Genomic DNA, 21354 nt, shown 5'->3' with positions numbered 1-21354 from the left:
GCTAAAACTCATACAGGAATTCAGCATGGCAGGATATAACATAAATTCACAGAAATCAGTTGCATTCCTATACTAACAATGAGACAGAAGAAAAGTTGAGTTGATACTATTTACAGTTTTGCCAAAAACGATAAGATAATGTAGAAATAAACCTAACCAGAGAGGCAAAGGATCGGTACTCAGGAAACTATAAAACACTCATGAAAGAAATTGAGGAAGACACAAAGAAATGGAAAACATTCCATGCTCATGGATTGGAAGAACAAATATTGTTAAAATGTCTATGCTACCTAGAGCAATCTATACATTCAACGCAATACGTCTCAAAATACCATCAAGTTTTTTCACAGAGCTGGAACAAATAATCCTAAAAGACACTGGATAGCCAAAGGAATGTTGAAAAAGAAAACCAAAGCTGGTAGCATCATAATTCTGGACATCAAGCTCTATTACAAAGCTGTAATCATCAAAATAATATGGTACTGGCACAAACACAAACACATAGATCAATGGAACAAAATAGAGAACCCAGAAATGGACCCTCAACTCTGTTGATCAGCTAATCTTCAACAAAGTAAAAAAGAATATCCAATGGATAAAAGACAGTCTCTTCAACAATGATGTTGGGAAAATTGGACAGCCACATACAGAAGAATGAAACTGGACCATTTCCTTACACCATACACAAAAATAAACTCAAAATGGAGGATGAAAGACCTAAATGTGAGACAGGAATCCATCAAAATCCTGGAAGAGAACACAGGGAGCAACTCTTTGACCTCAGCCACAGCAACTTCTTACTGCACACGTCTCCAAAGGTAAGGGAAACAAAGGCAAAAATGAACTATTGGGACTTCATTTAGATAAAAAGCTCCTGCACAGCACAGGAAACAGTGGACAAAACCAAAAGACAACCGATAGAATGGGAGATGTTATTTGCAAATGTCTTATCAGATAAAGGGCTAGTATCCACAATCTGTAAAGAACTTATCAAACTCAACACCCCAAAACTGAATAATCCAATCAAGCAACGGGCAGAAGACATGAACAGACATTTCTCAGAAGAAGTTAAACGAATGGCCAACAGACACATGAAAATATGCTCCACCTCACTTGGCATTAGGGAAATACAAATCAAAACCACAATGAGATACCACCTCATGCCAGTCAGAATGGCTAAAAATTACCAAGTCAGGAAATAATAGATGTTGGCGAGGATGTGGAGGAAGTGGGAATGCAAGCTGGTGTAGGCATCCTGGAAAACAGTATGGAGGTTCCTCAAAAAATTGAAAATAGAGCTACCCTATGACCCAGCAATTTACCCCAAAGATACAAATGTAGTGATTCGAAGGGACACCTGCATAGCAATGTTTATAGCAGCAGTGTCCACAATAGCCAAACTATGGAAAGAGCCCAGATGTCTCTGGACAGATGAATGGATAAAGAAGATGTTGTGTGTACACACACACACACACACACACACACACACAGTGAATACTACTCAGCCATCAAAAATATAGGAAATCATTACATTTATAATGACATGGATAGAAGTAGAGGGTATTATGCTATGTGAAATAAGTCAATCAGAGAAAGACAATTATCATATGATCTCAGTCAAATTTAAGAAACAAAACAGAATATCATGGGGAAAACAGGAAAAAATAATCAAGACGATATCAGAGAGGGAGACAAACCATAAGAGGCTCTTAATCATAGGAAACAAGCTGAGGGTTGCTGAAGGGGATGGGGTGGGGGAATGGAGTAACTGGGTGATGGGCACATGATGGAATGAGCACTGGGTATTATATAAGACTGATGAATCACTCACCTGTATCTTTGAAACTGTTATTACATTATATGTTAATTGAATTTAAATTAAAAAAATCACATAAAAAAAGTATGACATACAATAAAAAAAATAAACTTTATACTTATATATAAGGAGAGTCACAGTTGGAGAAAGAGGAATATAGGTCCAGGGACAGAGAAGGAATAATTGTGGAGGTAGGAAGAAGACCAGGAGAATAGGAATGTTCTGAAAGGCATGGAAGAAGTAGCAGTATTGGAGAGGTCAAGAAGGATTGCAGTTGCAAGAAAGCCTTTTTTTGGCATTCAAGAGGAACAAGAATAGATGTGATCAAGGCAGAAATTTGTGGCAAGGATGTGAAATTCCTTTTGATGGGTTCTTTGCCCTTTTTATTTTTGAAAAGTAGGAGGTATGGGTTGGAGGTTACAGCCCTGAGGGTCAAAGTTGTGATGGGAAATTCGTCTCTTTCCTGTGTCGTCGATTTTCCTTATTAGCTTCCTCTCCAGTCGGTATTGAACTTGCTTTTTTCTCTTCCATCCAAAATGAGAACAGTAGAAACCCAGATCCTTTCTCTCCTTGTCCTTTCATCTCGTCTCACCCCCACTTTACTCCTCTCCTTCTTGGTAGAACTTTCTGTATTTGCTGCCCCCATTTCCTTTTCTCACAGGTACTCAGTAGATACTACTTTAGCTTGGCACCACATCCTGTCAGAGCTGCAGGTAAGCTCTTGTTAAAGTGGCTGGTCATCTCCGTACTGCCAAGCCCACTGGATGTTTTTCAGTCCTTTCCATGATCTATGAGCAGCACTTCACACTGTTGACCACTTTCGTCTTCTTATAGCATTTCTCCTTCGACTTTCATGAAACAATCTCTGGTAGTTTAGGTTTTCCTCCTTTGTTGGCTGCTACTTCTGCCTCCTGTTTTTTTGTTTTTGTTTTTGTTTTGTTTTTTTTTACTTTTTCCACCTGACTGTTAACCCTTTAACTTTTGGGAGGTCATCAAGGCTCCCTTTTAGTCCATCTTCTTTTCTCACTATCATACTTTGTATCTTGGCAATTTTCCTCAGGCCATGGCTTAATTTACCACTCATTTGCTGATGATTCTTAAATGTGTATCTCTAGCTTATCTACCTTTCCTCTGATGTTTAGGCCTGTATATCCAACTTGTCTAATCGGTGCTTCCATTTGGATATCTCACAAGCGTATCAAACTGACATATAAGAAATTAAGTTCATGATCTCTTCTTCTACCCCAAACCTAGAGATATAGTTCTCTTTCCTAAATGGGAAGATACTGCCTCCACCTCATCCCTTTACTTCACTCCAGCCACTGTCAGTGAATTAGCTTCTAATCCGTTTACTTCTCTCGGTTCTCCTCTGCTACCATTCTAGTCCAAGCTGCCGTTCTAACATACCTGGATTACAACCGAAACCTTTTGACAGGAGTCTCTGCCTTCATCCTGTCCATTCTCCACATTACAGACAGAACCATACTTAAAAACCACAAATATGTTTTCTCATTTCTTTGATTATAGCCCTCAAAAGTTTCCCTTTGCTCTGAGCATTAAAATCTTCAGCATGACCTTCAAATCCAGTGACTTGATTCATGCAAGGCTCATTTCACGCCATTTGTCTCTCCCTGCCTCTGCCTCATTTAAACCAGCCTTCCTTCAATTATTCAAATATATCATGTGTTCACATGTCTCCATGCATTGCCATGTTCTGGTTTTTCTTCCCAGAAGACTCATTCCTCCTCATAGCCCAGCACCTCCTCACCTCCCATATCCCTTTCACCTAACTCCTTTTAACAGTTAGGTTTCAGTTTAAGTGTCATTTCCTCAGGGCGGCCCCTCTTGATGTTTCAGACTAGATCAGGTTCCCCTATAGTATACTCTCATAATATTCTTCTCCTTAGAAACACTGACTGCAATCGAAATTAAATAATTTTATTTTTAGTTTTATATGTTTGTTATCAGACACTGAGCTCCTTGTCTAGTTTAAGCTCTACTCTTTTGTTTATCCTTCTGTCATCAATTCCTTTTTTTTTTTTTTTAAAGATTTTACTTATTTATTCGACAGAGATAGAGACAGTGAGAGAGGGAACACAAGCAGGGAGTGGGAGAGGAAGAAGCAGGCTCATAGCGGAGGAGCCTGATGTGGGGGCTCGATCCCAGAACGCCGGGATCACGCCCTGAGCCGAAGGCAGACGCTTAACCGCTGTGCCACCCAGGCGCCCCCATCAATTCCTTTTTTAAAAAATTTTTAAAAAAGATTTTATTTATTCATGTGAGAGGGAGAGACAGAGAGAGCACAAGCAGAGGGAGAGGTTGAGGGAGAGGGAGAAGCAGACTCCCTGGTGAGCTGGAAGCCTGACCTGGGGCTTGATCCCAGGACTCTGAGATCATGACCTGAGCTGAAGGCAGAGGCTTAACAGACTGTGTTACCCAGGCGCCCCTCTGTCATCAGTTCTTGGTACTGGAACTTGAACATATTAACTGCTCAGTGAATTAGATGGTAAATGGCTATGTGAAGCAATGAGATTATATACACTTTTGTGGTGACACAGTCTTCACAGTTATGTGATATCCCTCTCCCCACAAGGATACTTAGCAGCCAGTTGGATGCTAAAACTAACCAAAGACAGTGGGTAGATGGATTAATTGTGGGTTGATGAAGGGGATATCAATTTATTTAAACATTTAAAAGAATGCACAAAGATGGTGGGCAGATGGATTAATCATAGGCTGGTGTTCTTTAGGCACATGTGTGGAATTTCACTAGAGTAAAGGAGTTGGAAAGAGTAAGAAAGTCATTGGAGTAGCGGACCATGGAAGTTAAGGATAGGGAAGGAAATGACTATAAGATAAGCCTAATAGATATAGAGAAAGTAGAGAAGCTAAGTGTTTGCAAATATTCCTTGGATGTGGTAGAAATGGTTAGATTCTCTTTGGATAGAAAGTGTTAGCTTTGTATTTTTAAAGTTATTTAGATACTCCAAATACTTACATGCATTTTACCTCCATCATCTGTCAGATACTCAGATATTTTGGAGTCTTTCACTACTATTGCTGTTTCTTCGATATCTCTTCTAATTTCTAAGAATTTTTGTGTTACACATTTTGCTGTCTTGTTACTACCTGTGTAAAGGATTATATGAGTTAACTTTCTAAGTTTAACATTTTCTCAGTATAAAAATGGCCCCATTGTCCAGCTTAATGTTTTTCTTTGTGAATTCTGTATTGTGTGATAATAATATTGTAATCTCTCTTTTTTTGTTGTTGTTTGCTCCGTTTGCCTTTACCTCAATTTGCCCTTTAGCTCAGGTATTGAAATTTGCTACAGAGAACATGAGATAGCAGTTTAAGAGTTCACCTGTACTTTTATAGGAGTAGGCTTTGGTTACCTCACCACACATAGTAACAACTTTTTTTTCGTTCTTATGATGAGAGCTTTTAAGAGCTACTGTCTTGGCAACTTTTAAATATGTAATACAGTATTATTAACTATAGTCACCATGCTGTACACTAATCCCAGGACTTAGTTATTTTGTAACAGGAAGTTTGTTCCTTTTTAAAAAATATTTTATTTATTTATTTATTTAGAGAAAAAGCGTGCACCCATATGTGAGCAGAGGGAGGAGTGGTGGGGGGAGGGGGAAGGGGAAAGGATCTGAAGCAGACTCCGTGCTGAGTGCGGGGCTTAATCTCATGACCCTGAGATCATGACCGAAGTCAAAACCAAGAGTCAGGTGTTTAACCCACTGAGCCACCCATGTGCTCTGGGAAGGTTGTACCTTTTGACCGTCTTCACCCATTGCGCCCACTCCCCACCCCATTAATAATTGTCCTTTCATTGGGGCACCTGGGTGGCTCAGCCTGTTAACCATCTGCCTTCGGCTCAGGTCATGATCTCAGGGTCCTGGGATCAAGCCTTGTGTTGCTCCCTGCTCAGCGGGGAGCCTGCTTTTCATTCTCCCTCTGCCGCTCCCCCTGCTTATACTCACTTGCTCCCTCTCTCTCTGTCAAATAAATAAATAAATAAAATCTTTAAAAAAAATAATTGTCCTTTCATTTATCTGTTTCTGGTCTTTGGAGTCTTATTCTAGATATTTATTCTTTTTTGTGTTTAATTCATTGTAGGCTTACAGTAAAATTTTGCTGTCTCATTGATTTTATTTTATTTTTTATTATTTTTTTAATGATTTTTTTTATTATATTATGTTAGTCACCATACAGTACATCCCCGGATTCCGATGTAAAGTTCGATGCTTCATTAGTTGCGTATAACACCCAGTGTACCATGCAATACGTGCCCTCCTTACTACCCATCACCAGTCTATCCCATTCCCCCACCCTCCTCCCCTCTGAAGTCTTCAGTTTGTTTCTCATAGTCCATAGTCTCTCATGTTTCATTCCCCCTTCTGATTACTCCCCCTTTCTTTATCCCTTTCTTCTCCTACCGATCATCCTAGTTCTTATGTTCCATCTATGTCTCATTGATTTTAAAGAATTAATTTCACTTATGTGAAATTTTACAGAATATTTTGTGATTCAGTGTTGAAGTTGTAAAGATAGACGGGTTTCATTTTAGTCTATTTAACATGACACTTAATTGACAATTTTCTGGTTGACAGATCTTTGTTTCTTATACCTGGTTCTCATATATATTATAATCAGTAGAGCATAGATTATTTTTCTTTTGGTTATTTGGGAGAACTTAATAACTTGATCTCACAATTACCATGTCATAACTATTACTGGGGTTAGTTAATCCTGACTTACCTGAGTTAAGAGCCTAATTCTTAGGAGTAAGCATCATGCCATTTTATATTATACTTCACTCATTTATTTATTCAGGTGTAAGCATGTTTTTGTTCTTGTTTTTTTTTTTTAATGTTATATTAGTTTCAGATGCACAGTAGAGTGTTTCAGCAGTTCCTTACATCACCTGGTGCCCATCATGACAAGTGTACTCCTTAATCCCCATCACCTATTTAACCCAGCCCCCCATTTCCTCCTCTCTGGTAACCATCAGTTTTTTCTCTGTAATTAAGAGTCTGTTTCTTGGTTTCTTGTTTTCCCCTTTACTCCTTTGTTTTGTTTCTTAAATTCCACATATGAGTGAAATCATATGGCATTTGTCTTTCTCTGACTTATTTCGCTTAGCTTTATATTCTCTAGGTCATTTATATCATTGCAAATGGCAAGATTTCATCCTTTTTATGGCTGAGTAATATTCCATTATATGTATGTACCACATCTTCTTTATACATTCATCAATCGATGGGACACTTGGGAGGCTTCCATATCTTGGCTATTGTAAATAATGTGCCATAAACATAGCAGTGCCTGTATCCCATTGAAATAGTGTTTTTGTATTCTTTGGGTAAATAGTATGATTCCTGGTAGTAGGGTAGTTCTATTTTTAACTTTTTGAGGAGCCTCCATAGTGTTTTCCACAATGGCTGCATCAGTTTGTGTTCCTACCAACAGAGTAAGAGGGTTCCTTTTGCTCCACATCCTCGCCAGCACCTGTTGTTTCCTGTGTTGTTGATTTTAGCCATTCTGACAGGTGTGAGGTGATATTTCATTGTAGTTTTGATTTGCATTTCCCTGATGGTAAGTGATGATGAACATCTTTTCATGTGTGTGTTGGCCATCTGTATGTCTTCTTTGGAGAAACGCCTGTTCATGTCTTCTGGATTTTTTGTTTTCTGGGTGTTGAGTTGTAGAAGTTCTTTATATAGTTTGGATATTAACCCTTTATTGGTTATGTCATTCACCAATATCTTCTCCCATTCCATGGGCTGCCTTATAGTTTTGTTGGTTGTTTCCTTTGCTGTGCAGAAGCTTATATTTGATGTAGTCTCAGTAGTTTATTTTTGCTTTTGTTTCCTTTGCTTCAGGAGATCTGTCTAGAAAAAAGTTGCTATGGTCTGTGTGAAAGAGGTTACTGCCTGTGTTCTCTTCTAACATTTTTATGTTTTCAAGTCTCACGTTTAGGACTTTAATCCATTTTTTAATTTATTTTTGTGTATGGTGTAAGAGAGTGGTCCAGTTTTCCCAACATTTGTTTGAAGAGACTGTCCTTTTCCCTTTGGACATTCTTTCCCTCTTTGTCGAAGATTAATTGACCATATAGTTTTGGGTTTATTTCTGGGTTTTCTGTTCCATTGATTGATGTGTCTGTTTTTGTGTCAGGGACCATACTGTTTTGATTACTACAGCTTTGTAATATAACTTGATGTTCAGAATTGTGATGCCTCCAGCTTTGCTTTTTTTTTTTTTGAGAGAGATAGAGCACACATGAGTGGTGGGGAGGGGGAGGGGTGGCAGACGGAGAGGGAGAGAGAGAATCCCAAGCAGGCTCCACACCCAGCATGGAGCTTGATGCTGAGCTTGATCTTACCCCCTTGAGATCTTGACCTGAGCTGAAATCAAAAGTCAGATGTTTAACCCCCTGAGCCACCCAGGCACCCCTTTGCTTTTCTTTTTCAGGACTGGTTTGCCTATTTGGTGTTTTAGTGGTTCTGTACAAATTTTAGGATTGTTTGTTCTAGTTCTATGAAAAATGCTGTTGGTATTTTAATAGGGTTTGCATTAAATGTGTAGATTTCTTTGGCTAGTATAGACATTTTAACAATATTTGTTCTTCCAATTCATGAGCATAGAGTCTTCAATATCTTCTGCCATGGTTTTATAGTTTTCAGAGGAAGGTCTTTCACCTCTTTGGTTAGGTTTATTCCTAGGTATTTTACTATTTTTGGTACAATTGTAAATGGGATTGTTTTCTTAATTTCTCTTTCTGCTGCTTCATTATTGGTGTATAGAAATGCAACAGATTTCTGTACATTGATTTTGTATCCTTCAACTTTACTGAATTCATTTCTCAGTTCAAACCGTTTTTTGGTGGAGTCTTTTGGGTTTTGTGAGTATAGTGTCATGTCATCAGCAAATAGTGAAACTTTCACCTCTTCCTTACTGATGTGGATGCCTTTTATTTATTTTTTTGTTGTATGACTGCTGGGCTAGGACTTTTCCGGGATTATGTTGAATAAATATGGTCAGAGTGGACATCCTTGTCTTGTTCCTCACCTTATGGGAAAAGTGTGCTTAGTTTTTCCCCATTGGGGATGATGTTAGCTGTGGGTTTTTCATATTTGACTTCTGTGATGTTGAGGTACATTCCCTCTAAACCTACCTTGTTGAGGATTTTTTTTTTTTTAAAGATTTTACTTGTTTATTTGACAGAGAGACAGCCAGCGAGAGAGGGAACACAAGCAGGGGGAGTGGGAGAGGAAGAAGAGGATTTTTATCAATAGTGGATGTTGTACTTTGTCAAATGCTTTTTCTGCATCTATTGAAATGACCATATGGTTCTTATCCTCTTATTGATGTGATGATGTGTCACATTGATTGGTTTGCAAATATTGAATCATCCTTACAACCCAGGAATAAATCCCAATTGATCGTGGTGAATTATTTTTTTAATGTATTTTTGAGTTCTGTTTGCTAGTATTTTATTGAGGATTTTTGCCTCTATGTTCATCAGGGATATTGGTCTGTAGTTCTTTTTTTTTTTAAAGATTTTATTTATTTTCGACAGAGATAGAGACAGCCAGCGAGAGAGGGAACACAAGCAGGGGGAGTGGGAGAGGAAGAAGCACTCATAGCAGAAGAGCCTGATGTGGGGCTCGATCCCATAATGCCGGGATCACGCCCTGAGCCAAAGGCAGATGCTTAACCGCTGTGCCACCCAGGCGCCCCTGTAGTTCTTTTTTTTAATAATNAACCCAGGCGCCCCAATACGTGCCCTCCTTAATACCCATCACCAGCCTATCTCATTTCCCCACCCCCCCTCCCCTCTGAAGCCCTCAGTTTGTAGTTCTTTTTTTTGGTGGTGTCTTTATCCGGTTTTGGTATCAGGGTAATGCTGGTCTCATAGACTGAACTTGGAAACTTTATTTCTTTTTCTTTTTTTGGAATAGTGTGAGAAGAATAGGTTTTAGCTTTTCTTTAAATGTTTGGTAGAATTTGCCTGTAAGGCCATCTATCTGGTCCTGGACTTTTGTTTGTGAGGAGTTTTTTGGTTGTTTGTTTTTCTTACTGATTTAATTTCTTTGCAGGTTATCAGTCTGTTCACACTTTCTATTTCTTCCTTTTTCAGTTTTGGTAGCTTATATGTTTTTAGGAATTTATCCATTTCTTCTAGGTTGTCCAATTTGTTGGCATATAATTTTTCATAATACTGTCTTATAATTGTTGGTATTTCTGTGGTGTTGGTTATTTTTCCTTTCTCATTTGTGATTTATTTTAGTTCTTTCTCTTTTTTTCTCAGTAAGTCTGGTTAGAAGCTTATCAACTTTATTGATCTTTTCAAAGAACTAGCTCCTGGTTTCGTTGATCTGTTCTATTTTTTGTCTGTTTCTCTATCATGTATTTCTGATCTAATCTTTATTATTTCCTCCCTTGCACTGGTTTTGGATTTTGTTTGTTCTTTTTCTAGCTTCTTTAGGTGTAAGGTTAGATTGTTTATTTGAAATTTTTCTTGCTTCTTGAGATAGGCCTGTATTGCTATAACCATCCCTCTTAGAACTGCTTTTGCTGCATCCCAGAGGTTTTGTATGTTGTTTTCGTTTTCATTTCTTTCCATGTACTTTTTAATTTTTTCTTTTATTTCCTTGTTGCCCATTCATTGTTTAGTAGCATATTATTTAACCTTCTTATATTTGTGTTCTTTTCAGATTTTTTTTTTGTGGTTGACTTCTAGTTTCTTAGTGTTGCGGTCAGAAAAGATGCGTGTCCTGACTTCGATATTCTTGAATTTGTTGAAGCTAGTTTTATGGGCTATAATCTATTCTGGAGAAGGTTCCATGTGCACTTGAAAACAATGTATATTTATTCTGCTGTTTTAGGATGAAATGTTCTGAATGTTATCTGTTAAATCCATCTGGTCCACTTGTCATTCAAAGCCATGTTTCATTGTTGATTTTCTGTTTAGGTGGTCTGTCCATTGATGTAAGTGGGGTGTTAAATCCCCTATTATTATTGTATTATCATCATTTAGTTCCTTTATGTTTGATATTAACTGTTTTATGTATTTGGGTGCTCCTGTGTTGGGTGCATAAGTATTTACAGTTGTTTTATCTTCTTGTTGGATTGTGCCCTTTATTATATCCTCTCTTCTTACAGTCTCTGTTTTAAAGTCTGTTTTTTCCGAAGTAAGTATTGCTACCCTGACTTTCTTTTGACAACCATTTGCACGATAGATGTTTTTCTGTCCCTTCACTTTAAATCTGTAGGTGTTTTTAGGTCTAAAATAAATCTCTTATAGGCAGCATATAGATGGGTCTTGTTTTTCTATGTGTTCTGTCACCCTGTGTCTTTTGATTGGAGCATTTAGTCCACTCTCATTCAAACCAAGTATTGATAGATACGTATTTATTTCTACTTTATGGCTTGTTTTATGGGTTTTCTGCAGATTTTCTCTGATACTCTCTTTCTCTCTTTTATGTTTTGTTGATTTTCTTTAGTGATATATTAGGATTTCTTTCTCTTTGTTCTTTGCTTATTTATTAGTGGTTTTTGACATATGGTTACCATTAGGTTTGTATTATAGTTTGTATTAAGTTGATGGTCATTTAAGTTTGAAACCATTCTTTTCTCCTCTCCTCCTCATGTTCTAGATATATGTTATTGGATTTTGTATCTTTTTCTTTTCTGAGTTCCTTGGCTGATTTTTAAAGAAATATTCATTTTCACTGCTTTTTAAAAAAATTATATTTGTTTTTATTATTTATTTATTTTTTGAAAAAGATTTTATTCATCCATTTGACGGAGACAGAAAGAGAGAGCACGAGTGCACAAGCAGGGGGAGCAGCAGGCAGAGGGAGAGGGAGAAGCAGGCTGCCTGCTGAGCAGGGAGCCTGATGCAGGGCTCGATCCCAACACCCTGGGATCATGACCTGTGCTGAAGGCAGACACTTAACCAACGGAGCCACCCAGGAGCCCCTTCACTGCTTTTTTATTTCTTAAGCTTATACTCTCATTTTTGGTTTCTCCTTTCCACTCAGAGTATCCCCTTTAATATTTCTTGCAGGGCTGGTTTTAGTGGTCATGAACTCCTTTAGTTTTTGTTTGTCTGGGAAACGCCATCTCTCCTTCTATTCCGAATGATAGCCTGGTACTGGATAGAGTATTCTTGGCTATGGACTTTTCCCATTCAGCACTTTGGTAGTATATTATGCCACTTTGTTCTGGTGTGCAAAGTTTCTGTTGAAAAATCTGCTAGCCTTATGAATTTTCTCTTCTAAGTTAATGACTTCTCTTGTCATGCTGCTTTTAAGATTTTTTTCTTGGGGCACCTGGATAGCTCAGTCATTAAGTGTTTGCCTTCAGCTCAGGTCATGATCCCAGGGTCCTGGGGTCGAGCCCCGCATCAGGCTCCCTGTTCAGCGGGAAGCCTGCTTCTCCCTCTCCCACGCCCCCTGCTTGTGTTCCCTCTCTCACTGTCTCTCTCTCTGTGTCAAATAAATAAATAAAATCTTTAAAAAAAAGATTTTTTCTGTATCACTGTATTTTATAAGTTTAATTACAATATGTCTTGGTGTGGGTCTGCTTTTGTTGATTTTGATGAGAATTCTCAGTGCCTCCTAGATCTGGATATCCATTTCCTTCCCCAGATTAGGGAAGTTTTCAGCTATTATTTCTTCAATATATTTTCTGCCCCCTTTTCTCTCTCTCCTTCATCTGGGACTCCTATAATACTCTACTAATGTTACATCTTTCATGGAGTCACTTAGTTCCCTAGGTCTATTCTTGTTTTGTGTAATTCTCTTTTCTCTCTTTTGTTCAGCTTGATTATTTTCCATTACTCTGTCTTCTAGGTCACTAATTGTTCCTCTGCTTCTTTCACCCTTCCATTCATTCCATTAAGCTTGTTTCTATTTTCATTTATTGAGCCTTTATATCTGCTATGTTATTCCTTATCTCTGTGTCACTTATGTCTTCCACTGTTTTTCTCAAGTCCAGTGAGTATTCTTATGATCATTGCTGTAAATTCTCTATTAGACACATTATTTATATCTGTTTTGCTTAGGTCTCTGACTGTGGCCTTGTCCTCTTCTTTCATTTGGGATAAATTCTCTTTCTCCTCATTTTGTCTGTTTCTCTGTGTTAAGAAAATCAACTATGTCTTCTGCTCTTGAAAGTAGTGGCTTTATGAAGAGGAAGTCCTGGAGTGCCCTGCAGTGCATTGTCCCCTGTTCACTAGAACCGGCACTTCAGTAGAGTATCCTATGTGTTGCTTATGTCCTGCTGTTGTATCTGAGTCACTTTTCCTTTCAGTGTGATTGTCTACACTGACTTTCTTTCTTTTGTGAACTGTGTGTGCTCTCTGTGGTATTAGTGGGGCCTGGGCAGGCCAGCTTTGAGGAAGCATGCCCACAGGGGAATTTGAGAGTAGGATGGCTGTGTTAGCAAAATTCTTGTTGTACCACTAGTCCTATGCTGGATCCCCAGAAGCATTGTGACAGCTGGGGACTGTAGCCGGGGTAGCCAGGAACATTTGGCATGCAAAAAGATGGCTGGGCACACTTGGCTGGGTGCAAGGCGGCAGCTGTGAACCTGATGTCTGGGCTTGGCGAGTGATAGTGTCTGGGGGTATGTGAATGGGTGCTGCTGCTGGGTGGGTCGTGATGTGGGAGCTGTGTACCTGGCTGCTGGGCATGGCATGCAGGTTTAACTAAATTTGGCCTGAGCCCTGGGCTGAGGCTACAAGTGTCTGTGCAGCCGCATCTCCTGTAGGTAGCTCTGTTTTTATGCTGGGAGGTGGGGGAGAAAAATGGCACCTGCTGCCACCTACCTCGTTTTCAAAGAAGTCCCCCAACACAGTCTGAAATCAGTATTAACAGATCTGTCTCCCATTTGCCCCTGGTGTTGTGTCTCCCATTTGCCCCTGCCATTTTTATGTTGCCTCCACACAGGCTGCTGTCTGTTTAAGGGTGGCGACCCAGCTTTCACTTACCCTCTGGGCTTGCCCAGTGCTGATTCAGCTGACTTTTAAAGCTCCAGGCTCAAAGTCCCACTGATTTTACAATCTCATGGAGTTCAGCCCCTCTGGTTTTTAAAGCCATAGGTTATGGAAATAAGTCTTACCTATGTGAGTTCTGTGGTGCAAGGGTCCATTTCTCTGGGCAGCCTCCATTTGCCTTTCTGACCTTCCTAACCTTTGAGATGGAGCTTCTTTTCTATATTTAGCTGTGGAGTTTGTTCTTCCAGTCTTTGGATAGTTCTCATTTGGATGATGGGATGAGCTCAGAGTCCTCCTACTCTGCCATCTTCCCAAGCTCCCTCTCCATACTTCTACTTCTAAAATATATTGTGGCTAACAACATTAAAAAAAAAAAAAGATTAGCTAACACTTCAGGAAAAAAAAAGTGTTTCTTACTGATTTATTCATTTCTGCTAATGAAACTACTGTTCTCCCAGTCATCCATGTTTTCTCTTCTTTGTCAGCTACAAAGTTCCAATCCATTCATCTTTTGCATTTTTTTCTTTTCTAATCACAAACTTCTTTCCTACTGTCAGTATGTTGCGTTTTAAAACCCTTATCAGGGGCGCCTGGGCGGCTCAGTCGTTAAGCATCTGCCTTCGGCCCAGGGCATGATCCCAGGGTCCTGGGATCGAGCCCCGCATCGGGCTCTCTGCTCTGCTGGGAGCCTCCTTCTTCCTCTCTCACTCCCCCTGCTTATGTTCCCTCCGTCGCTGGCAGTCTCTCTGTCACATAAGTAAATAAAATCTTAAAAAATAAAACCAAATCCTTATGACTGTGGTGAGCTATTGTCTTGTCCTTTGGGTATGCCCCCCTCTAATTTTTCCCCCCTTTACAGTTCTTCTTACCAATGACATTATTCTTTGTAAAGTACAGTTCCGATCATACTATTCCCCTGCTGTAAAATTTTTATTGGTTCTATCTCCAAAGCCTTCTGAATCCAGAATAGAATCATTGTGTTGGCTTTTAAAACTTCCTACTATATGGTCTTAGTTGACTCTTCTAGGCTCGTTATCATCAGTGCTAACCTGCCTATATACTATATTTAGTGTATTATAAAGAGTTCAGAATTAGAGTAGTTTAGGAAAGCCAAATCTTCAGGGTCCAAACCTAAATTATAGCATTTCCTTAGAATTTGGGAGGCTTTGGGATTTTAACTGGGAACTGTTTATTGAAAATGGATTTAGTGTCTCTCATTTGGGAACTTGGATAATGCAATATGGTGAAATAAGCTATTCTCTGTGACTTTGTTGAACTTGATCTCAGTAGCAGCCACCTGTTGCTTTTAAAGAGAGGAAATTGGGTAGGATGTTTGTTCAAGTCAGTTTGGCACAAAAATAGTGTCTGGAGGGTGAAATTCATTGCCGCCTTATGTCATTCTGTTTGAATTCATTAGGTGCATAATTGTATTTTGGGGGCCCTCTGGGTATGCCTTTCTATCCATTTTATCTTTAATGAATTTTTTTTATGAAGTCCAGAGAGCTGTATAATTTGGATATCATTATCTTAAACATTGGGGTATCTGCATATTGGGATTAGATAACTGTGGAGCAGAGGAAACTGCCCTTTTAGTTTCCTGAAAGCTCTCTTTTGATTTGAATTTCCTGTTATTATGGAAATAACTGGGATTTTGAAGAGATACAGTTTTAGGCATGAGCATGTTATTATGACAACTGTTGCAGTATAGGTGTTTTGTTCTATTGATGGGATGTGTATTTGAAGGACTGAGAGGCTTATGAAAAGAAATATGGGGAAAATACCAAAATTGAAGAAAAAGTTTAAATAAGATCTTTTTACTCAGGGGCACTTGGGTGGCTCAGTCGGTTAAGCATCTTCCTTCGACTCAGGTCATGATCTCAGGGTCCTAGGATCAAGCCCCACATTGGGCTCCCTGCTCAGTGGGGAGCCTGCTTCTCCCTCTGCCTGCTACTCCCCCTGCTTGTGTTTTCTCTCTCTGTCAAATAAATAAAATATATGTATATATTTTTAAGATCTTTTTACTCAACCTCTAGAGTAGGGATTACTTTTCCCCCAGTTTTTAGAGATCATAGTAAAATACACAAAAAATAAAACTTACCATATTAACCATTTTTAAGTGTTTAGTTTAATGGTATTAAATATTTTCATAATATTGTAGAGCTCTCACCCTTATCTCTATAACTCTTTTCATCTTGTAAAACTAAAACTTCATTCCAATTAAACAATAACTCCCCACATCTTTTTCCCCTCAGCTCCTGGCAATCTCCATTCTACTGTTGTTTCTGTTATTTTAACTACTCTAGGTACCTCATATAAATGGAGTCATCATACAGTGTTTGTCTTTTTGTGACTGGCTTATTTTACTTAGTGTAATATGCTCACTTTTTAGGGCTGAATAATACTCCATTATATGTATATATTCCCATTTTGCTTATCCAGTCATTTGTTTATGGACACTTGGTTTGCTTCCACATTTTAGCTCTTGTGAATACTGCTATGAACATGGCTATACAAATGTCTCTTAGAGACCCTTCTTTCAGTTCTTTTGGGTATATATCCAGAAGTGGAAGTGCTGGATCATATGTCACTATATTTTTAATTTTATAAGAAACCACCATGCTGTTTTCCATAGTGGCTATACCATTTCACATTCCTTCCAGCAGCTCACAACAGTTTCAGTTTCTTCACATCCTCACCAACACTTGCTGTTTTCTGCGTTTTTGATAGTCACTGTCCTAATGGGTATAAGATGGTATATCTCCATATCTCCTTGTGGTTTTAATTTGCTTTTCCCTAAATATTTGTCATATTGAACACCTTTTCACATTATTAGTGGCCATCCGTAAATCTTTGGAGATATGTCTATTTAAGTCCTTTATTCCCCCCCCTTTTTTCTTAACAAGAAAGTGTTTATTAACAGGATTTATGAACAGGAGCATGTCTTGGGCAGCTGCAAGATTAGTAGGTCTCTGAAACCCTGCCTCCTATAAGACTCGCTTTTGTAGCTCTAGAGGCTTGGAGTACAGTCATATCTCCGGAGCAGATTGTGGATGTTATGCCCCAGGGTGTACTTGAGGGTGTGGTTAAACAAAAAGAAAGAGTGTGGAGGGCCGTGCTTAAGAAGGCTTCAGGTCACAGAGCGGTCATCGCGGCAGATTTGTCTAAGATCACATAGTCTGGTTCGCACACTCCATCCCTCAAATCTGACTATTACAACTTCTGCAGTATTCCCTGAGCTATATCAAAGAGGGGCTCTTCGCAGTAGTTTTTTTTGCCAGATAGTGTTCAAGTTGAAATCATAAACCACAGCAGCAGTGTAAACAGCAGCAGGAAAAGAAACATATGAAAAGGGACAAACCACATATCTAGCATGAATCTCATGTAAACCATCTATCTAAGTCCGTGTCCATTGTGGGAAAAGGTTTTTTTCCAGGCCGAGAGAAAAGCAGCAGGAGACAGAGGAGTGTCTTGGGTGGTTGCAGAACAAGTAGATTTCCACCCTAGTGCCCATTTTTTAAATCAGGTTGTCTGTTTTGTTTTTGAGTTTTAGGAGTTCTCTGTATATTCTGGATATTAATCCCTTAGATACTTGATTTATAAATATATTCTCTCATTCTCTGGGTTGCCTTTTTACTCTGAATAATGTTTTTCAACGTCCAAAATTTTAAAAATTTCATGATGTCCAATTTGTATATTTATTTTGTTTCCTGTGGCTTTAGTATCATATCCAAGAAATCATTGCTAAATTCACTGTCATGAAGCTTTTGCTCTGTGTTTTCTTCTAAGAACTTCATAGTTTTATTTGTTACCTTTTGGTCTTTGATCCATTTTGAGTTAATTTTAGTGTATGGTGTTAGGTAAGGGTCCAACTTCATTGTTTTGCATGTGGCTGTCAATTTTCCCATCATTATTTATTAAAAAGACTGTCCTTTCACCATTGAATGATCTTGGCACCCTTGTCAAAAATCATTTGACCAAATATGTGAGGATTTATTTTTGGGTTTTCTGTTCCTTTGGTCTGTATGTTTATGTCAGTACCACACTGTTTTGATTACTGTAGTTTTGCAGTAAGTTTTGAGATCAGTAAGTGTGAGTCCTCTAGCTTTATTGTTCTTTTTCAAGATTGTTTTGGGTATTTGGGTTCCTTTGAGATCTCATGTGAATTTTTGGATGGGTTTTTCTACTTCTATAAAACACATCAGTAGATTTTGATAGGGATTGCATTGGATCTGTACATTGCTTTGGGTAGTATTGACATTTTAATTAAGTCTTCTATGAACATGGGATGTATTTTAATTTCTTTATGTCCTCTTTAATTTCTTTCAGCAATGTTTTTGCAGCTTTTATTGTACAAGTCTTTGACCCCCTTGGTTAGCTTACCTCTAAAGTATTATAATCTTTTTGCTGCTATTGTACATGGAATTGTTTTTGTAGTTCCTTTTCATACTGTTCATTGGCAGTATATAAACATGCAGCTGATTTTTGTTTTGGACTTTGTATCCTGCTACTTTGCTGAATTTATTTACTCTAACAGGTTTTGTTTGTTTTTGTGGAGTTTTTAGACTTTATATAAGATCATATTATCTTCAAACAGATAATTTTATTTCTTCCTTCCAATTTTCATGCCTTTTCTTTTTCTTTTCCTTTTTTTTTGCCTGATTACTCTGGCTCTTGTGCTATATTGAACAGAAGTGGTGAAAGCAGATCTCCTTGCCTTGTTCTTGCTCTTAGAGGAAAAGCTTTCACTCTTTCACCATTGAGTACAATGTTTGCTGTGGATTTTTCATATATAGTTTTATTATGTTGAGGTAATTTGCTTCTATTCCTATCTGTTGAGTGTCTTTATCATGGAAAGGTATTGATTTTTGCCAAGTGGTTTTTCTGCTTGAACTGAGATGATTGTGTTTTTTCCCTTTATTTTGTTGATATGGTATGTTGCATTGATAAGTTTTTTTGCATTTTGAACTTTATTTGCATTCTAGGAATAGATTCCATTTGGTCATGGTATATAATCTTTTCAATATGCTGCTGAATTCTGTGTGCTTGTATTTTGTTGAGAATTTTTGCATCAATGTTCACAAGTGTTACTGATCTGTAGTTTTATTTTCTTGTGTCTGGCTTTGGTATCAGGATAATGTTGGCCTCATAGAATGAGTTTGGAAGTATTCCTTTCTTTTTCATTTTTTGGAAAAGTTTGAGAAGGATTGGTATTAATTCTTTAAATGTTGGTAGAATTCACCAGTGAGGCCATCAGCTTCAGGGCTTTTCTTTTTTGGGAGATTTTTTTTTAAAAGATTTTATTTTTATTTATTTGACAGAGATAGAGACAGCCAGTGAGAGAGGGAACACAAGCAGGGCGAGTGGGAGAGAGAAGCAGGCTCGTAGTGGAGGAGCCTGATGTGGGGCTCGATCCCATAACACCGGGATCACTCCCTGAGCCGAAGGCAGATGCTTAACCGCTGTGCCACCCAGGCGCCCCTTTTGGGAGATTTTTGATTACTGATTCAATCTCTTTACTAGTTACCAGTTTATTCAGGTATTCTATTTCTTCATGATTTAGTTTTGGTAGATTTTGTGATTCTAGGAAGTTGTCCATTTCATCTGAGTTATCCAACTATTGGCAAACAGTTATGCATAGTACTTTCTTATAATCCTTTCTATTGCTATAGAATTGGTAGTAATGTCCTCACTTTCATTTCTGATTTTAGTAGTTTGAATTTTCTCCCTTTTTTTCTTAGTCCATCTTGCAAGCAGTTTATCAGTTTTATTGATAATTTCAAAGAACCGACTTTTGGTTTCATTTATTATTTTTTGTTGCTGTTGTATTCTCTAATTTCTTTTTTAGTGTTATAATTTTCATTATTTCTTTCTGCTAACTTTGGATTTAGTTTGTTCTTTTTTTAACTTCTTGAGTAGAGATCTTGTTTTTTTTTTAAATGTAAGCATTTATAGCTATAAATTTCCCTCTGAGCAGTGCTTTAGCTCTGTCCCCTAAATTTTAATATGTTGTGTTGTTATTTTCATTTGTCTCTATTTTCTAATATCCTTTGTGATTTTTTCCTTGATCCATTAGTTGTTTAAATGTGTACTGTTTAAATCCCACACATTTGTGAATTTTCTATTTTTAGTTTCGTTACCGATTAATGTTAACCCTGTTTTGATTGGAGAAGATACTCTGTGTGACGTCCATCTTTTTAAACCTATTGAGACTTAATTTTCGTTGTGTGGTCCATCTTGGAAAATGTCTAGAGTAGGGATTCGTAACTTAAGGTTCCTAGACCTGTGTTTGTGGATCATCTGAAGATACTGAAATTATTTTATTCATGTATATTTGAATAGAGAGTCCATAACTTTCATCAAATTCTTAAAGATGATTATGACCTGAAAAGGATATATTACAGATTCTGGATTACCTCTATTCCACTTCTACCCTGGATGAGAAACATGACTGAGAAGAGATCATAGAGGGATGATGATACAGACTTGGAAATTTAACTTTCTCTCTGAAAAGATAGAAAAGGCTGTCCTAGACAACCATCTCAGGAAGAACTTAGTCACCTAGTCTGCTATTAAGATGATGAGGCCTATTATGAATGCCTCTGGTTTTTGGGATACCTGGGTGGCACAGTCGCTTAAGCATCCAACTATTGGTTTCACGTCAGGTTGTAATCTCAGGGTTGTGGGACTGAGCTCTGCATCGGGCTTTGCACTTAGCACGGAGTATGCTTAAGACTCTCTCCCTCTTCCTCTGCCCCCCCACCCCCAATAAATAAATAAATCTTAAAAAAAAAATGCTTCTGCTTTTGTTTTCTCACTTATTTTGACCAGGCCTCATTCCATGGTGCCAGTAATTTGATCACAATTCTTGATTGCGGCACCATGTTAGACCTCCAGATCCTCAGGCTCTTTTTTTTTTTTTTTAAGATTTTTTATTAAAAAAAATTTTTTTATTATATTATGTTAGTCACCATACAGTACATCCCCAGTTTTTGATGTAAAATTCCATGATTCTAATCTTGTGTATAACACCCANTTTTATTATATTATGTTAATCACCATACAGTACATCCCCAGATTCCGATGCAAAGTTTGATGCTTCATTTGTTGTGTATAACACCCAGTGCACCATGCAAAACGTGCCCTCCTTACTACCCATCACCAGTCTATCCCATTCCCCCATCCACCTCCCCTCTGAAGCCCTCAGTTTGTTTCTCAGAGTCCAGTCTCTCATGCTTCATTCCCCCTTCTGATTACCCCCCTTTCCTTATCCCGTTCTTCCCCTACCAATCTTCCTAGTTCTCATGTTCCACAGATGAGAGAAATCATATGATAATTGTCTTTCTCTGCTTGACTTATTTCACTTAGCATTATCTCCTCCAGAGCCGTCCATGTTGCAGCAAATGTTGAGAACTCGTTCTGATAACTGAGTAATATTCCATTGTATATATATATGGACCACAACTTCTTAATCCAGTCATCTGTTGAAGGGCATCTCAGTTCCTTCCATGATTTAGCT

General features: G+C 38.2%; 1 protein-coding gene across 4 annotated transcripts in view; it reads left to right on the top strand.

Annotated features, from left to right (window-relative positions):
* SCAPER (S-phase cyclin A associated protein in the ER) overlaps positions 1–21354 on the top strand; it is a 490627-nt gene that overhangs the window by 20055 nt on the left and 449218 nt on the right. The window lies entirely within an intron of this gene.

This window comes from Ailuropoda melanoleuca, chromosome 9 (genome assembly GCF_002007445.2).
Source record: "Ailuropoda melanoleuca isolate Jingjing chromosome 9, ASM200744v2, whole genome shotgun sequence".
NCBI lineage: Eukaryota > Metazoa > Chordata > Mammalia > Carnivora > Ursidae > Ailuropoda > Ailuropoda melanoleuca.
The sequence above is the reverse complement of the archived record's forward strand: the minus strand, read 5'-3'. Positions and strand labels throughout refer to the sequence as shown.